This window comes from Pipra filicauda, unplaced genomic scaffold (assembly GCF_003945595.2).
Source record: "Pipra filicauda isolate LSUMZ 115617 unplaced genomic scaffold, ASM394559v2 scaffold433_size896684_pilon, whole genome shotgun sequence".
NCBI classification, from domain to species: domain Eukaryota; kingdom Metazoa; phylum Chordata; class Aves; order Passeriformes; family Pipridae; genus Pipra; species Pipra filicauda.
The window spans coordinates 451164-462628 of NW_024104569.1; the positions used below are offsets into that span (position 1 = coordinate 451164).

General features: G+C 41.3%; 1 long non-coding RNA gene across 2 annotated transcripts; it reads right to left on the reverse strand.

The window, feature by feature from the left end:
• Positions 1-325: 325 nt before the first annotated feature.
• LOC113993951 lies at positions 326-11262 on the reverse strand. Of its 2 annotated transcripts, XR_005565186.1 has the most exons (4): positions 9738-11262; positions 8440-9528; positions 2524-3426; positions 326-1432 (listed from the first exon to the last, which is right to left on the reverse strand). It is a non-coding gene; the product is annotated as an uncharacterized LOC113993951 (long non-coding RNA). The 2 variants fall into 2 exon arrangements; XR_005565185.1 differs by having other exon boundaries at positions 8440-11262.
• Between the last annotated feature and the right edge of the window lie 203 nt (positions 11263-11465).

Consider the following 11465-nt stretch of genomic DNA (forward strand, 5'->3'; position numbering starts at 1 on the left):
AGACATCAACTATCATTTTGTTTTCTTTACTGGGTAAAAGGAGGAAAATGGCTTTGAAATTAGATGTTGAACCCCTTCCAGAATTGCAATATAAGATACCAAATCAATCATTCTTCACACAGTTACCTCCTACTCTACAAGCTCCTACTACCACAAAAATTGGTTGTTGCCAACTGAGCTGAGTGAATAATTTGCAGTTTCATATTTGTTAGAGGAATTTTTCCTTTTCCTCTTTTCATTATTTGTCCACAAGCAGATTGATTTCCTTTTAACATTTCTGTTCCAGACACACGTGTTGTAATCACTCTGCAAGTAACTCCTGCCATAAATCATTTGGGAGGGCTTTGTTGGGAGAAGTCTTCAAACATCAGTCCCAATTCCATTCCCTGTATATGTGAACTTGCACGATGTGTCTGTTTCTGTGAACAAAACATCAAAAGAGCCGGTTTTGAGTATTCTCCCCGAGAACAATCCTGCTTCTGAACACAGAAAATTCATGCAGAAATCACATTTCACTGAACATTATTTAAGACCTGGGGACACACACTCACAGAGATGCCTGCAGTTCACGTGCAGCTGTAAATTTCCATTCTAACTAGAGGATCAGCTTTCCAACCCTACAGATTTTACCACTTTGTGACTCAAGTCTGCTCCTCGCCAGAGCTTTTGTCTCATCCCGTCATTACAATTTCTGTCTCATAAAACATCCCTTGTGAGAGATGAGGCTTTCAATGGCAGATGAAGTGGTTGGGTTCCAAATTATGACTGAAATGATGCACAATTTCACCATTTAAAAATTACCTCATTCCCAGAAATACTGGCAGGATTCTCTTGGTTATTGTTACACTTGAATGAAAAACAAGGGTGTATCTAAACCCAAGCTGAAGAGTCCGACCTGGACCGTGCTGGAGTCAGTGCAAAGCTCCCATTTCTCCATTTTTTTAGATGGGGGAAACTGCCCTTCTCAGACTGTAAAAGACTGTCTTTTAAGATAAAAGTTTAAAAGAATGATTGCACTGTTCAGGAGGATTCAGGGGTTGTTACCGTGTGCCCTCTCACAAAGAAAAGCATTGGAGTGACTCTGACAACATGGAAAAGGAGGTAAAAGTCAACTCAGGCACAAAGTGCCGTCGTACTCCAGAGTCTGAATTTCAATCCCAAGTCTCACAGTTGGCCTGAAATGTTTGCTTTGAAGGCATTTGTAAAATACAGGCCTTGCCTCTGGGTGGTGTGCAGGGGAAACGCTCTGCTGGTATTTCAGCTACTGTAAATGGCTGCTGCAGCTGCCAGCCCAGAACTCTGTGATGGTTGTAGGAAAATGGAAATGGAAAAGTCATGAAAATCATGGATTATGATGCTTGTGACCGTAACTGGGACACGGATGGGCATCTCTTCCATTGTCTCTTGCTGTCCACTATGAAAACAGGAAAACCTTGAAAAACAGTTAAAAATAAAAAAAAAAAAAGAAATCCACGTAGAAATACTGAGAACTGCCAGTTAAAACCCAACTAACATTTTTTTAAAATATGAATTTTGCAAAAGGAAGTTTTATTTTGCTCTCTAACTTCTTCTGAAATGATTTTTAAACCTGTCAGTGCAGAAAAGACTTTGTGCACCGTGTTCACGTCCTTAACCAGCACCATCTGAGCCAAAGTGAAATTCTAACTCCCAGTGTTCACAAACAACTCCTCGGATAACGTAGTTTGTGAGAGAAACAAGTTGTTGATGTTAAGCATCAAAGTTCCCTGAACCCAACTTTCAAACAGGCAGTTTGAGGCTCGTTCCCCAGCCTGGATGCTGGATCCAGCCCAGCCACAGGAGCTCCCGCAGGAGTCACAGCTGCCCTTCCCAACATCTGCAGAACCCAGACGAGCCGTGAGAGCACTGGCCGTAGCACAGAGTAAAATCACTGTGAGACATTCAAATGAGATAATTATATCATGTTAATTTGCATCTCATTTCAGTGATGTAGTTGTATGATGCCAGCAGAGTAACTGGAAATGAATACAGCGCAGCTCGTGCCCTGTCATGTCACACTGCTGGCCTTTCAGAGCCAGGAGTTCTTAACACCGTACTCATAAACCAAGTCCCTCAAGACAAGAAAATTATTATGAAGCTGAACAACAATAATTTACACTTAGAAAAGCTCCCTTCTTTTTCTTCCACCTGGAGCAGAACAGGGAGCTCTTAGATAGTTTTCTTGTATGCTGAAGTGAAATTTTACTCTCCGGCAACAGCAAATAAATCCATGTTTCTGTTGAGTTACTTGACCAGTGTGGTGGTGTGAGCATGCTCTAGGAAGACCTGTGTAAATGGCTGCTGCTCTAGGAATATCCACACTCTAGGAAGGCCTGTGCATGCTTCTCAGAGCAGGCAATAGTGCAGTGTGTGAGTTTAAAGGCTGATGCCCTGCTTTGGAGCAGTGGCACAGCAATTCCTACACCAAGTGCTGTGTACAGTATTCCCCTTCCTGCTAGATACAGATCTCAAACATAATAGAATCTTTAACTTAGTTTTACTTACAGTTTACGCTGAATCACATAAAATGTGACCAACTCAGAGGCACAGCATGTTTCTTTGCACTTTTCATCATTTGCTTGTATTTTTTTCCCAGTGCCTACGTGATGTGACTTCACATTTGGTACGGTGATACCAATGGGGTTTTAGGGCAGAGAAATGGGGATGTGCTGGCATAAAACAAATCTAAAAACTGAAATCTTTGTAAGAAGATACATTCTTGCCATGCATTTCCTGTAATTACTATAGAAACCTACAATACTATGGATGAGAGAGGAAGGTTGCTATACTGAAAAAACCCAAATGCTAGCCTGCCTGTTTTTAAATCTGCATATTCAAGTGCACTGACATCACTGAAAGGGCAGCAGTCCAAAATATAAATCACTTGAGCTCCAGAAGCCAGGTTGCCACCCCAAGCTGCCTGAAACCACAGTGCAGGTTTGAATAGCAGCACTCTGTGCAGATCCACACCCGTCTACCTACAGCAGAATGAAATACTTGTTCAACTCCACCACGCTGTGCTCTGCTCCACTGGTGTGAAATGGCACAAAATGAGGTACAACATGTACTCTTATTCTAGAGAGCAGGTATAATCTCTGTAATTATACCACAACTGCACAGCAAATGCCGTGTAAATACAGAGCGACGGCATGTTCCTACAGCTTACTTGTTAATTATGCTGTGCTACTAACGAGTTCAAAGATAAATCATAGCACTTGCAGGATTTAGGTGCTTGCCAAGCTGGGCCATAATGGAATTCATACTATTAAAGGCTTGCTTTTGTTGATTTTCTAGTGGGATGGGGAATGGAAACGACTCACCTCTCATGCCCAAAGGCCTAAGTGTATATTTTGTCCTGGTACAGCAGAGGCAGCTACCATACAAAGTAACATGGCACAATTAGGAAATCTGGGCAATAAACAAAAAAAAAATAATTTATCTTAATAAATCACTTTTCAAATTCCATTTAGTAATCATCCTAAGCAGATATTGTGTTTAAAATCACTGGTATTGCATGCAATAGAACTGATACAGGTTTCCTGGCCCAATATTTAATCTTGCAGAGGCTAAAAACAAGAGGAAAACATCATTTCACCAGTGTCACCAGCAAAACTGTTGATTGCAGTGAGGGCAGGGCTCCACCCAGGCAGCTTGCCTGGAAATGCGCTCTTGAAATAGCTTATTTTATATGATATCAGAAATAAATCACCATGTCAGGCCAGCTCATAGCCCATGCTAGCTCTCCTCTGAGCTGCACTGCAGAATTCTGGACTACAACTTGTAACTTTTAATAGGTATTTTAATAGTATTCAATAAAATTAAATTAGCCTCTCTATAAACATTGCTCTTCCCCAAAGTCAAGCTTCTCTTTAAGTTACGACTCTGCAGTGGTTGTTTGGTTGGCCATTTATTCTGGCTTTTACAACCTGTGTTGGATCACCTTGGGCTTTATTTGAAATTTTTTTTCAATTTCATTATTTTCATATTGATTTTCTACCTGAAAGGTGATGTTGATGTTTCTGACCCTTTTTTTTTTGTACTGAAGTTGTTGTGCTATTTCTTCTGAAAAAACGACTAGTGTCTATTGCGAGGAAGGTGTTGGTCTTCAGGGACTGAAGAATCAGTACAAGCAGAGACAAAACAGCCAACTATTATTTTCTGTAGCTTATAGAAAGCTGAAGGATGGAATAAAAACCCACTGAAATTGGCTGTGCATAAATGTGGATGAAAAGAGCAACCCCAGGGCAGGGAAGTGACAACTGGGGACAAACCAGCCCAACAGACAGGCAGGAGGAGGTGGAAGCAAAGAACGGGCTGCGTTGGTCGTGCTCACCATATCTGTGCATGGGACAGGAAAACAAGGATCCACTCACAGCATCTTCAGGAGATTTAGGAGATAGCTTTGTGGGTGAAATGACTTCTTGGCTACAGAGGAAATTTTGGAATTACTGTCCGTGGGAGGGACAAGCAATTTCCTAGTGAAAGAGATGGATAGGGCAGGTGGGTCAAGGAGGGCACTGGGAAAGCAAAGAGCAGTTAACTTATTTGAAACGACAGAGAAGCAGGAAACAAAAGGAGGTTGAAGAGACTAGTAAGGATAAAAGCCATAAATTAGATAAAATTATTTGACTTTATCATCCTAACTGCATTGGTCGAGCCCAGAAAGCAGGAATGTTATGGATGTGAGCCATAAGATCATCAGAGCCTGGTTCAAAGCTTTAGTTCTCAGTTATGATAGAAAAGGACATATCTGAAATGCCATTTCTGTCATGGAGAAATAAGGGACAAATTTAAATCCAGTCAGTCCAGGCTGGCCCATGGTGTGACCTCTGCTGAGGTCGAGACAGCAGATGGGAATGAAAAAAAGCTGTGATCATACTGTTCACAGAAAGTGGGAAATAAACTGGTGGCATGAGCTTGAAAGACTCTAAACCCCCCTGCTTTAGGACACTGACCTTGATCAGATAGCTACACCTTCATGGAGAAATGCCATGAGATTCTGGTTTGGATAGAAGACAAGTCTGTCCAGGAATGGCAGGAAAATCCATGTTTGTGGTAGAGGTTCCTTAATGGCCAAGTGTGGAGGTAGCAAGGAAAGACAGCAGGAGAGCTATGGGGAGGCACAGAAGGGATGAGGATGTTTCAGTCTGCTTTGAAAGAGCAAACAGAAAGGACAGAGTGTGACATACAAAAGTAAGACTGTATTTCAGCAGGAGGATACCTGGCAATGCTCGGGGCAGAGTTTAAGGAAAGGAAGGGACAAGAACTGGCTTAGGGGAGCCAAGCAGGACCCAGAATGGGATCGGGTCACTGTAGCTGTGTGTGACATGTTGGAGTATTTTATTATCCAGTGTGCTCTTAACTGTGAGGGTAACACTGGCAACAATTCCTAAACTGAAGCATATTCTGACTGAAGATCCTTGGATCTTTAGTGGGAAAGTAACTTCAGATACAGAATGATTGTTGGTTTTAGGGGTTTATGTTACGTACACTGACTTTAAAGAAAAGGGAGCTGTACATTTCCAGCACTGGGAACCAGGCAGACTAATTGAGGCTCCTTGGCCCAGCTGCAGCAGCTGATGGGATCCTTTGAAGATGGAGTCCTGGTTCACATGGAATCACCTTGTTTTCTTTCACTCATTTCACTCCCTTCTCAATCTACCCTGTATCCTGAAGAACTGTTTGTAAGTACTCCTAGAAAACAGACATCTGCCAAAGACAAAGCAAATGTAAATGATCTTTCTTCACTCCCAGGGTCTGATCTCATTCTTCCTGAAATCTGTAGTGATTCCCACTGTCTTTGGTGGTACCAGGCCTGGTTCAACCAGCCCACATGTAAGCTTGAAATTCCCCTAATGAAAAAGGCTTAAGTGTACTGAATGGGGGAGATACTTATTAATAACTATTTAGGAGAACATGGTTCCCTTGAAAGGCTAATTATCTTGAGAGCTACCCATTCAAAAAAAAAGTCTAATCAATGGGAGAACAAATTAAAAATGAAGAATCTCTCATAAAACCAGACAGTGGAATACTGCATTCAAGAGGACATTCACCAATTAAAAGAAATGTCAACAACTCAAGTGGCAGGAACTTCAAAAGGGAATTTTTTTTCCTCATTTTCATATGCATTCTTCATGAGCAACATCAAGAAGTGTAACATGCTAATAGCTAATAACACTCAGGATAAGATTCACTAATTTACTAACTGAATAACTTAATGCATATCAAAGGCATGATTTTCTCATTTCATTCTTTTTTTAGATCTAACACTAAGCGGGGTATTATCAAGCAGATAAAACTGCACAGATTACAAGTCATCGCTGAAACAGTCATTTTAGAATTAAGATTGCTTTTTTCCATTGGATGTCTCCTTTAGGTTTAAGGAATCACATACCTCTTACCCTCATTATAACTCAGATTTAAGAAAAAGAAATCAGGAAAGTATCTTTCTGGAAATGTGATGCTTTTCTAAAAACAGAGTGCTTTGCAGAGACACACTTGTTATGATGTTAAGCTCCAAAAATGTCCCAGGTAAGCCAGTACCACCGTGGCTGGGAGGTGACCTGAGGTTCAGAAGATAGAGTCCTGAGCTGAAGCAGGGATGGCATGTGGATGACTGATGTGCCCTGGCTGTCCTGGCATGGAGGACTCTCCCTCCTGTCCCTGTGAATGGTGAGAAGCTGGTGTGATGTCAATGAAGAACAAAAGACAAAAATGTTCAATTTTTGTTTAATTACGAAAGAACTTTTGTATACTCCAAAATGATGCACTGGATGTTGAAAAATAGAACCATTTCTTGTTTAATGTGATTCTTACAAGCCTATTTACAGAATTCTACTAAATTTAAACAATGTTTTGCCTTTGCTGCTATTGCAAGCTATGTAGCCCACTACCCTCTGCTCAAACCCTTTAAGAACAGGCCACTAGTTAAGGGACCAAACACAACTAAATTAATAGTTCACACACTAGTAAACAGGAAGGAAACACCTCCTCAGCTGGCTCGTTTTCTCACAGCAAACTCCTCGCCAACAGGGCACAGCACTGCAGTGTGAGACACACACACACTCCTGTCACCTTCCTCTCCTCACAGCCCAACAATCATCACGTGTCGTGATGCCCCTGTACCAGGGAAGGCCAGGCTGTTGGAACCAATGGCTTTGTGGCAGATGGAGCAGCATGTGCAATTGGGAAAAAAACAATCTCATGCTGCCAAAATATTAATAAGGGGCTTTCTCGAAAATATTCTGCCACTGTCACTGTTACATTTAAATTTGCCATGCCAATACGACTTCTTCCAAGGGAAAAGGCTTGCTTCAGTAGGCTTTCTGAGGACAGGGACCTCTCTGCACCTATTTTTTTCTCTCCTGTCAAACCATTTGCTTCCAGTCACAAATTTTCAGCGCTGCAGCACCATGTGGGTGCTACTTGTGGTGTCTCTGATGAGAGACAGGAGCGAGCAGGGCTGGTTTGGGCAGGCTGGGCCATGATCCCTACTCACCTGAGGTGGGCAGGGACAGGCTTGGCAGTAAGGACACATAGTGAAATCCAACAGGGAATGGTTTCTTTGGGCTTCTTTGGGGTTTTTTGCACACTGTATCTCCCTCTGTGAATGCCCATGTTCCTTACACAGTGAGAAAAACCATGAAAATTTCCTCTTCTTCTTTTATACCACCAGTATTTTCCATAGCCTTATAATTGTCTTTTATTAATTTTCTTTTAAAAACAAACACTCATAATCCCTTCAAATTCTGCATCTATACAACATCAAAGCATTTCAGTGGATTTTTCAGTCCATTTATATGCCATCTGCCTGGCAGTCAGCAGTGTGGTGGTGGTACTGCAAGCAGTAAAGATGTCCCACATCTCTGCAGTTCTCCTTGTGGTAATTACTGATTCCTGGGGAAACTGAGCCTCAAACACCAAAAAAACTTTCTGTGATGTCCCACTGTTTTGCAGAGGGCACTGGGACCAGTGTGTTTTTAGTTTAAAGAGACAGCCATTGTCACTCCACTGAGGAGGAGCTTAGACTTGTTTTTGACTTCACACTTTTCTACACATTGTGACAAAAAGCTGAATAATTCTGTTTTCCTTTAGGATATTACAAGAGAAAGAACTGGTCTGATACATTTCAGATTAGAGATTCTTCCCTGAGAACAGGGTCTGTTGCCTCGTGGTACCACACCAGAAATAATCTCCTTTTCCCCAATACTGTTAGCTGGGGCAATGTATTTTCCAGAATTGCCGAACTAAATGGAGAGTTCTCCAACATAGTGCTTCTGGGAATTCAGATTACTCTCCCTCTGTCAGTACTGGGATTAAGAAGTCGTGAAGGTAATTTGCATCATAGGGATATTATAATGATTGTTCTGAAATGGAAAAATATCACACATCTGTGTTTGCATTCTCCAGTCTGAGACATACCTTTAGGAAGTCAGTTTCTGATGACATGTTGGGGCAAACGATGCCTTATCTGCATGCTTTTTTTCATGTATCATCCTGATCTGGGAACCTGGATGCCATAACCAGAAAGCTATGTTAATTGAACAGGTTTTTAAATCAGTGTAGTCCAAAACATGTTCCTCAAGACTATGAGCCTGACGAAGTCTGCTCAAGAAGCTGGAGATGTTCTGTATCTGTTGGAGGAATCACATAAAGTGTTTGTAATAAGAACCTCCAACAAAGATCATCTTGGCCTTACGGGTATTACGTATTTCTGTTTCCTAAAAATAAAAACCACCAGGTGTATGAACTGGTACTGTGAACACAAGCACAAGTAAAAGAATTCTTCTGTTTCTGGACTCCTCCTCCCCCTCGATTTGGGCAGTCAGCAAAAATACTTTTTCAGTATTGAGTTACAGTAAAGAGTTGTTGACCCTGGTGTAATTGAGAGAAAAGACAAAGTCAAGTCAATGGGGTTTGCTTCAGCTTGTGACATTTCAAATAAAGCTTCTAAATTTGTTTGGATCATTAAAGTGAAAGCATAGAGAAAACATGTGTTACAAGAATCCAAGCTTCACCCTAAAGTAATTTTTATGGAAATGCTCACAGTTAGTTAGTGTTATTTGCTTCTAATTTGGGCTTCATTCTCCATACTCTACGTTAACAAACTTAGACCACTTAATGCCAAGTGCCTTACACATTTCTCTTCAATTAAATTTCTCCAAAGAATCACATTACATGAGCATTTGCCAGTACAAAAAGCACACTCAGAAATCCTGGGTAAAATCCAGGCTCTCCTGCAGTAACCAGTAAAATTCTCATTGAAGACTGAGTTCTGCCCTACAGATCTTTGCTACATATGGGAAATAAAAAATTATCTTGTCACTTATGCTCTAAGTTCTTCAGTACACTGTTCTAAGAGCTTAGCTCTGAGTGAGCTCCATGCTAGCACTTACCACTTCCCTTACCAGATGAAAACAAGGTTACTCCAGAGTCAAACCATGTCTGGTTTCAGGTATGTTTGTAATTGTTGGAATATGCAGCAGAGGCCAGTTTAGACAAGCTTCCAACCTGTGGATGGAGCGAGGCACTCAGTTTAACAATCTGCAGTTTTACTAGAGTTTGAGCACAGGATTGCCTGCACTGGGCTCTAGGAGAGACGTAAACCATTAGGGCTTAACTGTTCAGTAATAAATTATAGGTGAATAGAACATGACAATGGGATGAAAATTAAGATTTTAAGCAATCTTTATGATAGAAGACGAGGTATAACAATTTACCTGTATTTAATTCTGAGCTATTTTTCATCTGTGTGAGATGTTGAAGTGGGCTAGTTCTGCCATTCTTTCTCTGACACAGGTTTTTTGCACCGTTTTCTCTTCCATAACTGATTCATGCAGAGCTCTGGGGTTTGATGTTCGAGAAAAAAATAAATCAGGGCTGCTCTAGGCTGACACTGGTCAGCAAGGGCAAGAGGAGGAGGGTTTGAGCTGGTGCCCCTTCCTGTCACAGCTCTGCAGGACGTCGCTGTCCTGCAGCTGAGGAAGGGCAGAGGTTGGCTGAGGGCTCACCTTCAGTGCAAAGTTACTTTCCTAACGGGTATTTTTTTTGCAGCCACTAAGATGTTACCTAGTTACCAGCAAATCACAGCCTGGTAACTGCTCAGAGAATCTGGGGTTTATTTATGACAAAGTAAGTGACCCTGGATAAGCCAGGCTGGGGACGTTTGGTCTGCCCAACAACAGGGTGAGACTCACACAAAATTTATTCGAAGTGTTAAGAGGAAAACTGCAGTATGAAATTAGTTACGATTAGTCTTGACAACACTAATTCTATTTAAAATCTCTTGAACTGGTTTAAAATTAAACTTCAGGTTCCCTCCAGCTGAAACCCAGCCTGACGCTGTTGAAGCCTGCGTCGTCCATCCCATGCCGGATTTTCTCATTTGGGAGGAAGATTGCTATTAATAGACCAGAAGTGGGGTATAAAAAAAAAAAAGGAAACAGTGAGATTACCCAATTCTGCAAATGTTTGTTTATTCGCTTGCTTTAGTTTTGCCCGAAGTTTAGTTTCCTGACAGGGCTTAATCCTCCCCTTTTGTGGCTCTGGACCATCCATCCCTCCTGTCTCCCCCAGTGCTGGCTAAGCGGGGTTGCTAAGCGACATGTTCTTCTCCTCTGTACTTTAGCAGAGAGGAACAGATCAAAGACACCCACAGTCCTGAATTATTTTATAAATGAATTTAAAGAGACACTCTCCTGTGCAGTATTATGTGGGGGGAGAACAAAAGTTACTGGCTATACTGAGTATCTGGAGAATTAAACTGATGTCTTCTGGAAAATAAGAATGCTCTCATAAATGAGAGCTGTGTAGTATTTATCTTTTTTTTTTTTTTTTTTCAGAGCTAGACTACAAATTTTTTCTGTTAATTAATGTTTCTAGTTTTCTAGTTTCATGGCAGTCAAGACATTGAACGCAGGCCAGGCTGCATGTGTGTACAACTTTCAGAATTCAGAGTTTCTGTCATTTGGTGACAAGTTTGCAGGGTTTTAAATCTTTTCATCTCTTGCAAAAGAGTTACCATTATTGAAAAATACTTAATTCTTTAATTTTTAAATATTTTCCTGATTGATATCAGGCAAGAAAGTCACAGGGTGAAGTTCAAGTGATATATCTTTAAAAGAATAAATGAAGATGAGGAAGTAATCTGTGTAGATCAGGCAGAAAACATACGACACCGACATCTCAGACCTTGCTGAAAGAATGAAAACCAAATGAATAACCTGTAATTACAAAACCTGGGAATACACAAGTTTAAACATTACCTTTTACGAGACAAGCACTTTCCTGGCATGAGTTCAGCTCTGCTGCTCTGTGCAGGCTGGGAGGTTTGTAGGAGCATGCTGGCAGCCGAGGCAGGCGTTCGCTGAAACAGAAAAGGGCGGAATTATGTGCCCTCGGATCTACTCGGTTTCAAATACCATCAATGTCGTAAAAGGAAAAAACCA